The following is an 18,135-nucleotide window of genomic DNA, read 5'->3' as shown; positions in this document are numbered from 1 at the left end:
AATATATGATCTCATATATGTTGAAATTCAAATATATGATCTCATATCTCAAATATACGATCTCATATATGATCTCATATATATGTCTCTCTATTTATAAAACATAAATAAGCTCATAGACATACAAAACAAATTTATGGTTATCAATACTTTGGCCACGTCATGCAAAGAGCCAACTCATTGGAAAAATCCCTGATGCTGGGAAAGATTAAAAGCAGGAGGAAAAGGGGATGACAGGACGAGATGGTCGTATGACATCACTGACTCAATGGCCATGAGTTTAAGCAAGTTCTGGGACATGATGAAGGACATAGAAGCCTGGCATGCTGCAGTACATGGGGTCACAAAGAGTTGGACATGACCGAGCAACTGAACAACAGCATAGTTAGCAAAGGAGGGGAGAGAGAAATTAAGAGTTTAGAATGAAAATAGGCACACTACCAAACATAAAATATATAGTAAATATATAGTAGGTAGATAGACAAATAGATAAAATAGATAACAAATAAGGACCTACTGTGTGTCACAGGAAACTACACAAAATACCTTGCAATAATCTACAATGGAAGAGAATGAATAAATTAATATATAATACATATATGTATAACTGAATCATTTTCTGTACTCTTGAAACTAATGCAAAATTGTAAATCAATTATATTTCAACTAAAAAATAGAAAATAAAAACTGTATGGTAATGACCCAACAGCAGACATATAGATTAATGGAACAGAAGATAGTGCCCAAAAATGAACTCTCACTTAAATAGTTATGGAAGGTTTCCCATTTGGCTCAGAGTTTAAAAACCCACCTGCCAATGCAGGAGACACAAGTTCAATTCCTGGGCTGGGATGACCCCTGTGGAAGGAGTTGGCAACCTACTCCAGTATTCTTGCCTGGGAAATCCCATTAATAGAGGAGACTGATAGGCTAAGTTCATGAGGTTAGAAAAGAGTCAGACACGACTTAATGATGAAACAGCAACAACAAATCTATGATAAAGCAACAGGAATAGACGATGTGGAAATGAAAATCTCTTTCATAATTTGTGTTGGAAAACTGAGCAACTTCACACACAAAAAAATTAAACTTTCTCATATCATAGGCAAAAATAAACTCAAAATGGAGCAAAAATTTAATTGTAAGAACCAAAACCATAAAACTTCTAAAAGAAAGCATAGACAGTACATTCTTTGAAATGGTTGTAGCAACATTGTTTGGATTATCTCTCGCCATGCAATGGAAACAAAAGGGAAAATCATCAAACTGGATTGCATCAGAATAAACAGCTATTAACAAACAGAAAAGGTTGAGCACTGAATGGTAGAAAATATTTGCAATGTGTAATAAACAGTTAATGTCTAAAGTAGGCTAGTAACTCATTCAACTGAACATCAAAAAAAAACTGATTAAAAAATGTGTAGAGGATACAAATAGACATTTTTCAAAAAAAGTGATACTGACAACCAAAAGACACATTAAAAAATGCTTAACATGAGTGATCATCAGGGAAATGCAAATCAAAATCACAATGAGATAGCACCTCATGCATATGAAAATAACAAATAACATGAATTGACAATAATGTGGAAAAAAAGGGAAGCACTGTGTACTGTTAGTAGGAATGTACATTGATGCAGCCACTATGGAAAAGAGTATTGAGATTCCTCAAAAAACTATACATATATATATATACATATATGTATACGTGTATATATATATATATATATATATATAAATGATCCAGCAATTCTACTCCTGGGTATTTATCCAAAGAAAACTCTAATTCAAAAATATATGTGTGCCCTCATTTTCATAGCAGCATTATTGACAACAGCCTAGACATAGGAAAAGCCCAAGTATATCCATCAATAAATGAATAGATAAAGAAGATAAGGTATCCATACACAATGGTATATTACTCAGTAAGAAAAAAATAAAGAATTAAATATTGCCAAATGTGACAACCTGGATGAACCCAGAAGGTATCATGCTAAGTGAAATGTCAGGCATAAAAAGACATATACTGTATGATTTCTCTTATATATGGAATATAACAAACTAAACAAATGAATAAATGTTATTAAATAGAAAGCTACAGATAGAGAAAAAAAGTAGATGGTTGCCAAAACAGAGGGGTTGTTAGAGGGAAAAATGATTGGTAAGGAGATTAAGAGATTCACACACAAAATAAATGAGTCACAAGTATGCAGTTTACAGTGTGTGAAATGTAATCAATAATTATGTAATATCTTTGTATGGTGACATAACATAGTTAGAATTTTCGTGGTGATAATTTTGAAATGCATAGAAATGTCAAATTGCTATGTTGTGTATAGAAAAGTGATCAGATTTGTGGTTACCAAAGGCTGATGGTGAGAGAAGTTTAAATTGTTTGAAGCTAGTAAAAATGTACAAACTTCTGGTTGTAATTACGTACTAGGGAAGTAATGTACCCTTTAATAAATACAATCAACACATATACTATCTTATATATGCAGTCTGTTAAGAATAAATCTTGAGTTTTCCCACAATTTAATTTTTCTCTATTTTAAAAATATCATGTTAGATATTTTCTATGATAATTTCAAGATATAAGTCAAACTATGATGCACATCTTAAACTTATACAGTGCTCTATGTCAATTATATCTAAATAAACTGGAAGAAACAATAAAATTAATTTTATTTCAAAAATGTAAGGTCCAAGAATATCCAAAATGTTCTTTAAGAAAAAAGAAAGGAGAACAATACTGAATGGCAACAATTGGTATATTTAATATAATATGGTATTAGTACAAAGCCAGAGTAGAACCCAGAAACCCTAATAGGGATGCACACATATAGATACTATATATGAAAAAGATGTCATTCTTGAGCAGTAGTTAAAGGTCAGTCTTTTTTTTTTTTTTTTTTTCAATTTTATTTCATAGTCTGGTTCCAAATAGGAAAAGGAGTATGTCAAGGCTGTATATTGTCACTCTGCTTATTTACTTTACATGCAGAGTACATCATGAGAAACGCTGGACTGGAAGAAGCAAAAGCTGGAATCAAGATTGCCGGGAGAAATATCAATAACCTCAGATATGCAGATGACACCACCCTTATGGCAGAAAGTGAAGAGGAGCTAAAAAGCCTCTTGATGAAAGTGAAAATGGAGAGTGAAAAAGTTGGCTTAAAGCTTCACATTCAGAAAACGAAGATCATGGCATCTGGTCCCATCACTTCATGGGAAATAGATTGGGAAACAGTGGAAACAGTGTCAGACTTTATTTTGGGGGGCTCCAAAATTACTGCAGCCATGAAGTTAAAAGACAGTTATTCCTTGGAAGAAAAGTTATGACCAACCTAGATAGCATATTTAAAAGCAGAGACATCACTTTGCCAACAAAGGTCCATCTAGTCAAGGCTATGATTTTTTCCAGTGGTCATGTATGGATGTGAGAATTGGACTGTGAAGAAAGCTGAGTGCCGAAGAATTCATGCTTTTGAACTCAGGTGTTGGAGAAGACTCTTGACAGTCCCTTGGACTTCAAGGAGATCCAACAAGTCCATTCTGAAGGAGATCACTCCTGGATGTTCTTTGGAAGGAATTATGCTAAGGCTGAAACTCCAGTACTTTGACCACCTCATGTGAAGAGTTGACTCATTGGAAAAGACTCTGATGCCGGGAGAGATTGGGGGCAGGAGGAGAAGGGGACGACAGAGGACGAGATGGCTGGATAGCATCACCGACTCGATGGACATGAGTTTGAGTGAACTCCGGGAGTTGGTGATGTACAGGGAGGCCTGGTGTGCTGCGATTCATGGGGTCGAAAAGATTCGGACATGACTGAGCGACTGAACTGAACTGAAGTATAGTTAATTAACAATGTGATGTTAGTTTTTGGGTGGACAGAAAACAGATTCATTTATACATTACTTGTATCTATTCTTTTGCAGATTATTTTCCCGTTTGGATTTTACAGAATATTCAGCAGAGTTCCCTGTGCTATCAGTATGTCTTTGTTGGTTATCTATTTTACATATGTAGCAGAGTGTACATGTCAGTCTTAATTTTTCTGGGTTAATTTGCTATCGATGCAGAAAACATGTTTTCCAATATTTCACACTACAGAGAATAATCAATTCTAGGTGCATTGCAGATCCAAATGACAATAATAAATAAGTCAGTTTTTTAGAAGATAATTTTAAAAAATCCTCAGTATTTCAAGGATAAATTTGACAACATTAATACCAAGAACTTGCAAGACAAAATAAAAATAAAAATGAAAGCCACTGATTGCTAAATATATTTGCTATATATTTAATGAGGAACTTAACAAAAGTAAATTACCATACAGCCAATGAACAGGGAACCCATACATCCTAATTTTCCTGAAAAGGTCCTGGTTTAAATCTACTGATATTGTTTCCAACTATTGCCCCTTTCATTCTCAAAATATATAAGTTATAATATCTTAACATTATAATAAATTATAGGGTCACTCTGATACATTGTTTTGAATACTAGCAATACTTCCTATCTTTGCACTCACATGTCGCCTTATTACCTATTTCTCCATTTATCCCTTTGATTTATCTGGATTTGTAATTGCAGCTGACAATTAAAATGCAACAGAAATCACTTCAGAGGAGCACTAGAGAAAAGTCCAAGCTAGTCCCTATGAGAATGAAATACCACATAAAGAGAGAAGGCCAAGCTGACACCACAGACAAGACACTTTAGTGCTGCCATCTTAGATATCCAGCCCAAGCTGAGCTACAAGATGCTGATAGCAAGAGGACCAGCCCCATGATGGAACACCTGATTACTGGCTGCTGGTTACAAAGTTCTGCTCAACTTTTGAGAATTCATTCAGCTCAACCACTTTTTTTTTTTTTTTTCTATTTAGGTTATAATTCAATGAGTTTATTTTACAAATATAGTCCTGAAATCCAAATTCAAAATTCTTATAAGATGTAGTCATTCTAGTGTAACGATTATCTTCACTATTTTGGACAAAATCCTCATAAAATTCATACTAAAATTTATTTTATTTTAAGAAGCCAACCCATTGTTTCAATTTGCAGTCACTTTAAGGCACTTAAATTTTACCTGAACTACTACATAATGAATTTTTTCTTTCTAATTCTATGTTGAGAAGGTTTTCTTTTTTAGGCCCAAGTGTAATATATCCCTGTTAAGGGTGATTTGATTACTTTTATGATTTAAGCATTATTTTAACCTCTGAAGGTACATTTAAATTTTCCTTCATAGTCAAAAATCAAGGGAAAATACAAGATGGAGGAGGAGTAGGTGAGCATGGAGTATATCTCTCTCCACAGATACATTAGGAATACACCTTCAGACACAGTAGATATTCCACAACACCAGCTGAGAGCAGGCAGGAGTACCTGATCATCTGAAAGAATATATAGAACCACACAAAACTCGGTAGGAAGAAGAAAATAGGGAGAAAAAGAGAAGAGTTAACAGGACTGGACCTCCCCTTGGTAGGGGGTGGGGAACTGAGGCATGGGTCTGATCTACACATCAGGGCAATTGTTTGGGACAAAGGAGAAACATTTGAGGCTGTGAGTGAAGCAGCTGACCTGTTACAGTTCAAACGGAACAGGAATCACACTGACAATCCTTGCTGCAGTCATATATACCCTGGGCAGTACTAGAAGACACAGAAGCTGGGAGCTGGAGTGCAAGGATTGAAGAGTAATCCTAGGGAGAGGTCTGCTGTTGACTGTAGAGAGACAGCTCAAGGGGACATGAGGGAGGAGCCTGTGGTGGGAAATGCCTATGAAGGAAAACCAGGCAGCCTTGGAGGTAAGGCTGAGTCACGGGTAGGGGGTGGAGCCATCATTGTAGCCTATCTCTGCCTACATTCCATCAATGGCAGCTGAACAATAGAGAACCTGGCCCTTTAATCACCTGACAGTGAACAACAGAGTAGGACCCAAGCCAGGGAGCCTCTTTCAGAGCCCCAAAGCAACAGAGTAGGACCCCAGCCAGGGGGGCACTTTAAGTGCCTGAATAGGCAGAACAGAGAAGGACCAGACAAAGAGACCCTCTGATCGCCAGCTGCCAGAGACTAGTAAAAGACTAATAGGGCCAAGGCTCCTGCAGCTGAGAAAGTCAGTTGGTCAATTCAGTCACTCAGTCATGTCCAACTCTTTGCAATCCCATGGACTGCAGCATTCCAGGCTTTCCTGTCCATCACCAACTCCCAGAGCTTGCTCAAACGCATGTTCTTTAAGTCAGTGATGCCATCCAACAATCTCACCTTCTGTCATCCCCTTCTCCTGCTTTCAATCTTTCCCAGCATTAAGGTATTTTCTAATGAGTTAACTCTTCACATCAGGTGGCCAAAGGATTGGAGCTTCAGCTTTAGCATCAATCCTTCCAATGAATATTCAGGATTGATCTCACTTAGGATTGACTGCTTTGATCTCCTTGCAGTCCAAGGGATCCTCGAGAATTTTTTTCCAAAACCACAGTTCAAAAGAATCAATTCTTCATTGCTCAGTTTTCTGAGCACTGTAAGGTCCAGCTGTCACATCCCTACATGACTACTGGAAAAATTGTAGATTTGACTAGAAGGACCTTGGTTGGCATAGTAATGTCTCTGCTTTTTAATTTTCTGTCTAGAGTTGCCATAGCTTTTCTTCCAAGGAGCAAGTGTCTTTTAATTTCATGACTGCAGTCACCATCTGCAGTGAATTTGGAGCCTAAAACAATGAAGTCTGACAATGTCTCCATTATTTCCCCATCTATTTGCCATGAAGTGATGGGACCAGATGCTGTGATCTACTTTTTTTGAATGTTAAATTTTAAGCCAATTTCTTCACTCTCCTCTTTCATTTTCATCAAGAGGCTTTTTAGTTCCTCTTCACTCTCTGCCATAACAGTGATGTCATCTGCAAATCTGAGGTTATTGATAATTCTCCCGGTAACCTTGATTCTAGTTTGTTCTTCATCCAGTTCAGAATTTCACATGATGTACTCTGCATATACGTTAAATAAACAGGGTGACAATATACAGTCTTGGCATACTCCTTTTCCAATTTAGAACAAGTCTGAGGCAGTCTGTGGCCCTGTACACCATCACGGGCCCCAGGACTCAAGCAGCTGTGTGACCTTCATGCTCAATCTTCACTGGGACAGAGATGCCAGGACAGAAAGAAGCCCCAATAATGCCATATCTCCTGTGACAATAGCTGCCAGTGCCCCTGCATAGCTGGCATTGCCAAAATCCCCGTGATCCAAGAAACCATGCCACCTCCATCCATGATCACCACTGGGACAGAGTTTCCAGAGGCTAGAAGAACTCCTGTGGGCCTGCAGGTGAGGTGGCTTCAGTCATGTCCAATACTTTGCAACCTTGTGGACTGTAGCCTGCCAGCTTCTCTGTCTGTGGGATTCTCCAGGTGGGAATACTGGAGTGGGTTGTCATGCCCTTCTAGAGCACCATATTTCCTGCTAGCCTAGCCACAGGCTCCTCTGAGGACCTGGTGCTGCTAGGACCCCTGCAACTCAAGCAGCAGTGCTACCTTCACACCCAGTTCTCACTGCGGGAAACCCAAGTCCTTCAGAGCAGCCACAGGAGTAATGTCCTTTGGCCGACACACATGCAGAGACAGAGATAAAATCACAATTGAAAACCAAGGGCTGTGCAGCTAAGGAAGAGGACACAAAACCTCATCACCTGCACAAGGTGCAGATTAAATCCATATGATCAACTAGGCAGACGCTGTGTCTATGGAATACATAAAAAGACAATGAAAGTTCCCCAAAATAAAATTCACTAGTTCTGATAGTTGTGTAAGTTGGAGGCAGGAGCACACAGACATAGGACCAGACTAGAGTCTAAGCTGCCCCACAGTATGTTCAGAGACCAGCGCAGTAATAGCGGACATCCTGAGGAGGCAAGCTGGACTGTGACTCCCAGGGAGGGAAAAGACACAGATCAATAAAATCGTGTATTATTCTTATATTTTGCCTTGTTCTATAGTTGCTTCTGCATTATTCTTTTCTTCTTTTCCCCTCCATTGTTGTAGTTGTTGATTTCATTAGTACTATCAAATCCATTAAGCTTTTGAGAATTATTTTTAATGACACACTTTATATATTTCTGCCTCTATGTTGGCCTTTTGTGTTTCTGTGTGGTTTTCCTATTTTTCCCCTCTTTTATTTTACTTAAAAAAATTTTTAAATTCATTATTTTTCTTTCTATGTTTATTCTATTGCTTATTTTTCCTATTGTTCTTTTCCCAACATAGTTATTCTTCAATATGTATAAATCTTCTTTATCTAGCACTATTTAACTTTGCATTTCTATTCTTTCTTTCCTTTCTTCCTTTTCTTTCTTTTCCTCACCCGTGTTTGTTTGTTTTATTTTCATTGCTTTATCCCCCAATTACCATCTTGCTTTAGTTTTGTTTTCCAGTTTATACCTTCGTTAGTTTTGTTTTTAACTGATTGATAGCACTTTTTGTTTCCTTTGCTTACTAGGTCAATCTATTGCACTTTATTTCTTTTGGATTCTTTTGGTTTTGTTTATGGGTATATATGCATGTACATATATTCTGTTATTTTAGTTATTATTTGCCTGATTTTGTAAGTGTCATTTGTCTGGGGTGCCTCTTCTGTTTCATGTGTCTGTGTGTTTGTTTTAATGCCAGTTAATGCTATTTAAAAAAAGAAAAGAACATCTTGTGGAATCTCTGTTTCCAGAGCCTTTGGAGTGGAAGCACTGACTCCAAACCTCTAGACTAGACTACCAGAGATCTCCTAATGCTGCTGCTAAGTCACTTCAGTCGTGTCCAACTCTGTGCGACCCCATAGACGGCAGCCGACCAGGCTCCTAACACTAGGGGATATTAATTAGTGAGGGCTCCCACAAAGACAACCACCTGTATACAAGACCCAGCATGAACCAATTGCCATCAGCTCCCTGTGCAGGATGACTCATCCAAACAACAAACAAGACAAAGTGCAAACTCAATCATCAGTAGACAGGATTACCAGCTCATACAGTCCTGCCCATCAGAGGGAAAGGAAAAACAAAAAAAAACAAAAAACTAACCCCTTCCCACCACAAGGCAAGCACAACTCATACCCTACACAAAGCTGAGGCAAACCACTGGTCCAACCTTACCCACTAAAGGCAGAAACTAAGAAGAAGAAAGAATTCAACCTAAAAGCCTGGGAACAGGAGACCTGAAACACATTAAGTTAAGAAAAAAAAAAAAAACAGAAAAGACAGAGAAATACTGAACAAATGAAGGAACAACCTAGAAACACAAAACTCCAAATAAATAAAGAGGAAATAGACAAACCACTGGAAAAATAATTTAGCATAATGATAATAAAGATGATCCAAAACCTAAAAAAAAAAAAAAGAATAGAGAAGATGCAATAATCAATTAACACATTTAACAAAGACCTAAAAGAAATAAAGAGTAAACAAATACAAACAAGCAAATACAAGCAAAATCAAACAAATACAGAAAAAAAAAAAAACACTATTACTGAAATTAGAAATACTCTAGAAGGAATCAACAGAAGTTCTGAGGCAGAAGGACATGTAAGCAATCTGGAAAACAGAATGGTGGAAATAACCACTGACTAGCAGAATAAAGTAAAACGAGTATAAGGACTGAGGATAATCTCAGAGACCTCTGGGACAATATTAAATGCATCAGCATTCGAACTATATGGCCAAGAAGAAGAGAAATAAAAGAGGTATGAGAAAATTTTTGAAGAGATTATAGTGAAATTTTCCCCAACATGGGAAAGAAAATAGTCAATCAAGTCCAAGGAGTGCAGAGTATCACACAGGATAAACCCAAGGAGAAAAATGCTAAGATATACTAATCAAACTGACAAAGACTAAACACAAAGAAATATTAAAATCAGCCAGGGAAAGCAATAAGTAACATACAAGGGAAACCCCATAAATGTAACAGCTGATCTTTCAGCAGAAATCCTGCAGGCCAGAAGAGAATGGCAGGATATATTTAAAGTACTGAAAGGAAAAAAATCTGCAACAAAGATTACTCTACCCAGAAAGGATCTCATTCAAAATTGACAGAGGAATTAAAAGCGTTAACTTTTAACTTAAAAGTTAAGAGAATTTAGTACTAAAAACTCAGCTTTACAAAAAAAAGTTAAAAGGACTGATATATACAGAAAATACAAGAAAAATAAATACAAAATCAAACCACAAACAATTAAGAAGATAGCAATAAGAATATATATATCAGTTCAGTTCAGTTCAGTCGCTCAGTCGTGTCCAACTCTGCAACCCCATGAATCGCAGCACGCCAGGCCTCCCTGTTCATCACCATCTCCTGGAGTTCACTCAGACTCACGTCCATCGAGTCCGTGATGTCATCCAGCCATCTCATCCTGGGTCGTCCCCTTCTCCTCCTGCCCCCAATCCCTCCCAGCATCAGAGTTTTTTTCCAGTGAGTCAACTCTTCACATGTGGTGGCCAAAGTACTGGAGTTTCAGCTTTAGCATCATTCCTTCCAAAGAAATCCCAGGGCTGATCTCCTTCAGAATGGACTGGTTGGATCTCCTTGCAGTCCAAGGGACTCTCAAGAGTCTTCTCCAACACCACAGTTCAAAAGCATCAATTCTTGGTGCTCAGCCTTCTTCACAGTCTAACTCTCACATCCATACATGACCACAGGAAAAACCATAGCCTTGACTAGACGGACCTTAGTCGGCAAAGTAATGTCTCTGCTTTTGAATATGCTCTCTAGGTTGGTCATAACTTTTCTTCCAAGAGTAAGCGTCTTTTAATTTCATGGCTGCAGTCACCATCTGCCTTGATTCTGGAGCCCCAAAAAATAAAGTCTGACACCGTTTCCACTAATATATATATAAATCAATAAATATTTTAAATGTACATGGATTAAATACTCCAACAAAAAGACACAGACTGGCTGAATGGATACAAACACAAGACCCATATGTATGCTGTCTACAAGAGACTTACTTCAGACCTGAAGACACATGCAGACTTAAAGTGAGAGGATGGAAAAATATATTCCATGCAAATGGAAATCAAAAGAGATCCAGAATTGCAATCCTTGTATCAGACAAAATAGACCTTAAAATAAAGATTACAAGAGATAGGGAAGGACATTACATGATTATCAAGGGATCAATCCAAGAGGAAGACATAACAATCTTAAGTATTTATGCACCAAACATAGGAACACATCAATACATAAGAAAATCTCTAACAGACACAAAAGGAGAAATTGACAGTAACACAATAGCATGGGACTTTAACACCCCACTTATACCAATGAACAAATCATCAAAACAGAAAATTAATAAGGAAACACAAGCCTTAAATGACACATTAGGCTAGATGGACCTCATTGATGTCTTCAGAACATTCCATCCAAATGCAGAATACACTTTCTTCTCAAGTGCACATAGAACATTCTCCAGGATCTTTGATCTTTGATCTTTGATCTTTGGTAACAAAACAAAACAAATCTCAGTACATTTAAGAAAATCGAAATCATATCAATCATCTTTTCTGATCACAATGCCATGAGATTAAATAACAATTACAGGGGAGGAAAACTGTACAAGAAAAAAAAAAAAAAGCACACAAGCACATGTAGATTAAACAATACGTTTCTAAATAACAGGTTATTAAAGAAAGCAAAAGGGAAATTTAAAAATTCCTAGAAATAATTGGCCGTGAAACACAACACCTCAAAACTTGTAGGATTCAGCAAAAGCAGTTCTAAGAGGGAAGTTTATAGCAATACAATCCTACCTCAAGAAAGGAAAAAAATATCAAATAGACAACCTAATTTTGATCCTAAAAAGGAAAAAGAACAATGACAGCAACAAAAACAAAAAACAAAGTTAACAAAAGAAAAGCAGTTATAAAGATCAGAGCAGAAGTAAATGAAAATGAAATGAAAGAAGCAATAGTAACGATTAATAAAACTAAAAGCTGGTTCTTTGGGAAGATAAACAAAATTGGCAAACCATTAGACAGACTCATCATGAAAAAAGAATGAAGAATCAAATCAACAAAATTAGAAATAAAAAAGAAGAGGTTATGACAGACAATGCAGAAACACATAGGATTATGAGACAATTATTAATAACTATATGGCAATTAAGTGGATATCCTGGAAGAAATGGACAGATTCTTAGAAAAGTTCAATCTTTTGAGACTGAATCAGGAAGAAATGGAAATTATTAAAAACCCAATTATAACTTTTGAAATCAAAATTTTTATTAAAATATCCCCCCAAAAAAGCTCAGTGCCAGATGGCTTCCCAAGTGAATGCTACCAAGCACTTAGAGAAGAGCTAAAGCCTATACTTCCAAAACTGTTTCAATAAATTGCAGAGGAAAATTGCACTTTCAAACTCATTCTAAGAGGTCACCATCACCCTGATATCAAAACCAGACAAAAACAACACAAAAAAAGAAAATTATAGGCCAATATCACTGATGAATATGATGAAAAAATCCTCAACAAAATTCTGGCAAAGAAAATTCAACAACAGATTAAAAAGACGATACACAATGATCAAGTTGAGTTTATCCCATGGATGCATGGATTCTTAATATACACAAATAAATCAATGTGATACAAATATTAAGAAAATGAAAGATAAAAATCATATTATAATTTCAATAGATGCAGAAAAAGCCTTTGACAATATTCAGCAATAATTCATGATAAAACTCTTAAAAAAATGGGCATAGAAGAAACCTATCTCAAAATAATAAAGGCCATGTATGATAAACCCACAGCAAATATTATTCTTAATGGTGAAAACCTGAAAGCATTCTGCCTAAAATCAGGAACAAGACTAGGGTGCCCACTTTAACCACTAATTTTCAACATAATTTTCAAAATCCTAGCTACAGAAATCAGAAAAGTAAAAGAAATAGAAGGAATTCAAATCAGAAATGAAGAAGTAAAACTCTAACTGTTTGCAGGTGACATGATACTATACATAGAAAACCTTAAAGGTAGTATTAGAAAATTACTATAGTTAATCAGTGAATTTTGGGCTTCCCTGGTGGCTCAGAGGTTAAAGCGTCTACCAGGAATATGGTAGGCCTGGGTTCGATTCCTGAGTTGGGAAGATCCCCTGGAGAAGGAAATGGCAACCCACCCCAGTATTCTTGCTTGGAGAATCCCATAGAGAGAGGAGCCTGGTAGGCTACAGTCCATGGGATCACAAAGAGTCAGACACGACTGAGAGACTTCACTTCACTTCATTTCACTTCACTTCACTTCTTCACTTCACTTCAGTCAGTGAATTTAGCAAAGTTATGGACTGCAAGGAGATCTAACCAGTCCATTCTAAAGGAGATCACTCCTGGGTGTTCTTTGGAAGGAATGATGTTAAAGATGAAACTCCAGTACTTTGGCCACCTCATGCAAAGAGTTGACTCATTGGAAAAGACTCTGATGCTGGGAGGCATTAGGGGCAGGAGGAGAAGGGGACGACAGAGGATGAGATGGCTGGATGGCATCACTGACTCGATGGATGTGAGTCTGAGTGAACTCCGGGAGTTGGTGATGAACAGGGAGGCCTGGCGTGCTGCAATTCATGGGGTTGCAAAGAGTTGGACACGACTGAGCGACTGAACTGAACTGAATTGAACAGGATAAAAAAATCAATAACTAGAAATTATCTGCATTTCTATATACTAACAATGAAAAATCAGAAAGAGAAATTAAAGAATCAATTCCATTCACCATTGCAAGAAAAATAACAAAATATCTAGGAATAAACCTATCTAAGGAGAAAAAAAGAACTGTATACTGAAAACAATAAGACACTGATGAATCAATCAAAGAGGACATAAACAGATAGAGAGATATTCCATGTTTCTGGGTTGGAAGAATCAATATTGTGAAAATGACTATGCTACAAAATTCAATACACTGATTCAATGCCTTATCAAATTACCAATGGCATTTTTCACAGAACTAGAATAAAAATTTCACAATTCATATGGAAACACAAAAGACCCCAAATAACCAAAGCAGTCTTGAGAAAGAAGAATGGAGCTGGAGGAATCAACCTTCCTGACTGCAGACTATACTACAAAGCCACAGTCATCAAGACAGTATGGTACTGGCACAAAAACTGAAATATAGACCGATGGAACAAGATAGAAAGCCCAGACATAAACCTACACACCCATGGTTACCTCCTATTTGACAAAGGAGGCAAGAATATGCCCAATACAATATTGTAAAGTAATTAGCCTCCAATTAAAAAAAATAAATTTAAATTTAAAAAAAAGAATATACAATTGGTCAAAGATTGCCCCTTCAATATGTGGTATTGGGAAAACTGGACAACTATATGTAAAAGAATGACATTAGAACACTTCCTAACACCACACACAAAGATAAACTCAAAATGGATTAAAGACCTAATTGTGAGACAAGAAACTTTAAAACTCTTAGAGGAAAATATGGGCAGAACGCTTGATGACATAAATCACAGCAAGATCCTCCTTGACCCAGCTTCTAGAGTAATGGAAATAAAAACAAAAATGTGTGTGCGACCTAATTAAACTTAAAAGCTTTTTCACAGCAGAGGAAGCTGTAAACAAGGTGAAAAGACAACCCTCAGAATGGGATAAGATAACAGCAAATGAAACAACTGTCAAAGGATTAATTTCCAAAATATGCAAGCATCTCATACATACCAATACCAGAAAAACAAACCACCCAATCAAAACGTGGAAAAAATACATTTTTCCGAAGAAGACATACAGATGGCTAACAAATACATGAAAAGATACTCAATATTTCTCATTATTAGAGAAAAGCAAATCAAATCTACAATCAGTACAATCACACCAGTCAGAATGGACATCATCAAAAAGTCTACAGACAGTAAATACTGGAGAAAATGTGGAGAATAGGGAACCCTCTTGCATTGTTGGTGGGAATGTAAACTGATACAGCCACTATGGAAGATAGCATGGGGGTTCCTTTAAAAACTAGGAATAAAACCACCACCAGTTCAGTTCAGTTCAGTCGCTCAGTCGTGTCCAACTCTTTGCAACCCCATGAATCTCAGCACGCCAGGACTCCCTGTCCATCACTAACTCTCGGAGTTCACTCAGATTCACGTCCATCAAGTCAGTGATGCCATCCAGCCATCTCATCCCCTGTCGTCCCCTTCTCCTCCTGCCCCCAATCCCTCCCAGCATCAGAGTCTTTTCCAATGAGTCAACTCTTTGCACGAGGTGGCCAAAGTACAGGAGTTTCAGCTTTAGCATCATTCTTTCCAAAGAAATTCCAGGGCTGATCTCCTCTCCTTCAGAATAGACTGGTTGGATCTCCATGCAGTCCAAGGGACTCTCAAGAGTCTTCTCCAACACCACTCTTCAAAAGCACCAATTCTTTGGCACTCAGTGTTTACTGCAGCATTATTTACAACAGCTAGAACATGGAAGCAACCTAGATGTCCATTGACAGATAAACAGATAAAGAAGCTGTGGTACATTTATATGAAATATTACTTAATCATAAAAAGGAGTGAATTTGTGTCAGTTCTAATGAAGTGGATAAACCTAGAGCCTATTATACAGAGTTATGTAAATCATAAAGAGAAAAATAAAAATTGTATATTAATATATATATGGAATCTGGAAGGATGGTACTGATGAAGTCATTTGCAAGGCAGCAGTGGAGACATAGACATAGAGAACAAACTTAATGGACATGGAGTGGGGAGCAGTATGGAGACAATGGGATGTATGGAAAGAGTGACATAGAAACTTACATTACTATGTTGAAAATAGAGAGCCAATGGAAATTTTCTGTATGACCCAGGAAACTCATGATGGGACATTGTAGCAAACTAGAGGGGCAGGAAGGGAAGGGAAATGAGAAGGAGGTTCCAGAGAGAGGAAACATGCGTATACCTATTGCTTATTCATGTTGATGTTTGGCAGAAATCAACACAATTTTATAAAGCAGTTATTCTTCAAATAAAAAATAACTAAATTTAAAATACAAAAAAACTAAAAAAACATACACCCTGAGGAAAACAGAATTGAAAGAGACATGTGTAGACCAATGTCCATTGCAGCAGTATTTACAATAGCTAGAAGATGAAAACCTACATGTCCATTGGCAGATAAATGGATAAGGAAGTTGTGATATATATACACAATGGAATATTACTCAGCTATTAAAAAAATGCATTTGAGTCCATTCTAATGAGGTGGATGAACCTGGAGCATATTGTATGGAATGAAGTAAGTCAGAAAGAGAAACACAAATACTGTATATTAATGCATATATGTGGAATTTAGAAAGACAGTAACAAAATCATATATGCAGGGCAGAAAAAGAGACACAGATGTAAAAATCAGATTTTTGGACTCTGTGGGAGAAGGTGAGTGTGGGATTATTTGAGAGAACAGCATTGAAACATGTATATTACCATATGTAAAATAGATGACCAGTGCAAGTTTGATGCATGGAGCAGGTAATTCAAACCCGGTGCTCTGAGACAACTCAGAGGGATGAGATGGGGAGGGATGTGGGAGAGGGGTTCAGGATGGGGAACACATGTGCCTGTGGCTGATTCATTTCAATGTATGTCAAAAAACATCACAATATTGTAAAGTAATTATCCTCCAATTAACACAAATAAAATTAAAAAAAAAATCAAACATAGTTTCCTTTGAAATTGCTAATTTTCTGAGTTTACTTCTTATAATTGAGTAATCTGGAAATTTTATAAATGTGTGTTAAAATGCTGGATGAAAAGTTATGTGAGTTTACTGTAAATTATTTCCAAAGCTATGATTTGATTTATATATAATACATATATTGATAGGAAATGAGTTGATATACAAATGCAAATATGAAATAATTCCTTATCTTTGGATATTTCTACTGAATGGCAATACAGTGTAGAGATTAAGTTTATATTTGGAACAAGACTAAGGTGACTTAAAACAATACCCGTGCTACCTACACACTACAAGACATCAGGTAAGTTACTTAACATTTCCATGCCTAGGAAAAGGGAGAAAATGACAGTACCAGAAGTCATATATGGATGTGAGATTTAGACCTTAAATAAGGCTGAGCACCAAAGAAGTGATGCTTTTGAATTGTGGTGCTGGAGAAGACTCTTCAGAGTCCCTTGGACTCCAAGGAGATGAAATTCTTCAAACCTAAAGAAAATTAACTCTGAATGTTGACTGGGAGGACTGATGCTGAAGTTCCAATATTTTGGCCACTTACTGCAAAGAGCTGACCCATTGGAAAAGACCCTGATGCTGGGAAAGTGAGGGCAAAAGGGAAGGGCACAGCAGAGGATGAGACGGTTAGATAACATTGTGAACCGAGTGTACACGAATCTGAACAAACTCTGGGAGATAGTGGAGGACAGAGAAGCCTGGAGTATTGCAGTCCATGGGGTTGCAAAGAGTCGGACACTACTTATCAACCAAACAACAGTACACACTTCAGACACTTTTTGTGAAGATTAAAGGATCTAATTACATATGGATCACGCAGAGTACAATTGTGCAGTATAGCAGTTCTGCCTTAATACAGTAAATGCTCAATGATTGCTAGTTAGTAATTTTTATTTGGTGAAATTATTGAGATGAAAAGCAAAGCTGCTAAAACAAGAGGACTCAAACATACAGTGGCTCAAAGAATATAGAATTGAATTCTTTTTTGCACTACTTTTCCAAGGTGAATGGTCCAAACTCATCAGGATATTCAGTGCCCCAAATTCTTTCCACCAGGTGTTGCATTGCCACCTCTCCTTACTTTTATCTGCAAGATCACACCAAAACCTTAAATATGTCCATGCTCCAGGTGACTGGAGGAAAAGCACATATTGAGCCTTGTGTGTTCAAGGCCTCATGGTTCATGCTGCTGCTGCTGCTGCTGCTGCTAAGTCACTTCAGTCATGTCCGACTCTGTGCGACCCCATAGACGGTAGCCCTCCAGGCTCCCTCATCCCTGGGATTCTCCAGGCAAGAACACTGGAATGGATTGCCATTTCCTTCTCCAATGCATGAAAGTGAAAAGTGAAAGTGAAGTCGCTCAGTCGTGTCCGACTGTTAGCGATCCCACGGACT

At 37.2% G+C, this 18,135-nt stretch overlaps 1 long non-coding RNA gene across 1 annotated transcript; it reads right to left on the bottom strand.

Annotated features, from left to right (window-relative positions):
• Positions 1 to 1,149: 1,149 nt before the first annotated feature.
• On the bottom strand, positions 1,150 to 11,824 carry LOC120876135. Its single transcript, XR_005724105.1, has 3 exons — positions 11,629 to 11,824; positions 3,344 to 3,347; positions 1,150 to 1,162 (listed from the first exon to the last, which is right to left on the bottom strand). It is a non-coding gene; the product is annotated as an uncharacterized LOC120876135 (long non-coding RNA).
• Positions 11,825 to 18,135: the final 6,311 nt, after the last annotated feature.

This window comes from Oryx dammah, unplaced genomic scaffold, assembly GCF_014754425.2.
Source record: "Oryx dammah isolate SB20612 unplaced genomic scaffold, SCBI_Odam_1.1 HiC_scaffold_17, whole genome shotgun sequence".
Taxonomy (NCBI): domain Eukaryota; kingdom Metazoa; phylum Chordata; class Mammalia; order Artiodactyla; family Bovidae; genus Oryx; species Oryx dammah.
The sequence above is the reverse complement of the archived record's forward strand: the minus strand, read 5'-3'. Positions and strand labels throughout refer to the sequence as shown.